Source organism: Arachis ipaensis, chromosome B10 (assembly GCF_000816755.2).
Source record: "Arachis ipaensis cultivar K30076 chromosome B10, Araip1.1, whole genome shotgun sequence".
NCBI lineage: Eukaryota > Viridiplantae > Streptophyta > Magnoliopsida > Fabales > Fabaceae > Arachis > Arachis ipaensis.
In genome coordinates, this window is record NC_029794.2 from 134,250,689 (window position 1) to 134,251,111 (window position 423).

Sequence of the window (423 nt, forward strand, 5' to 3'; positions counted from 1 at the left end):
AAAAAAATTAAGAAAAATCTTGTGAAAGAAAAAATTTATAAAAGAAAAAAAAGAGGTAGATATATGTATAGATTATATATTATAATATTTTTCTACCCACAAAAAATGAACAAAATAGCGGCAAAAGAAAATGCTGGGTGCAAAAAGCAAACTTTGCCGACTAGCCGCAAAAAAGCTATTTGCATTTAGGTAAAGCCAACAAAATTCTTTGGTAAAGTATCTGCATTTCATACCACAAGAATTGACCAATTAATATGTCTTGTCATATATAAGTGATTTTAACACATCCAAATTAAATATAAATATACAAATCATAGGAAAGAATCCTGAGCACAAAATACTTGAACATAAGTACATAAATAATAAAACATAAGAAAATATATTTATCTATTTTATTTCTAGTTTTTTTATAAGTATTTAAAT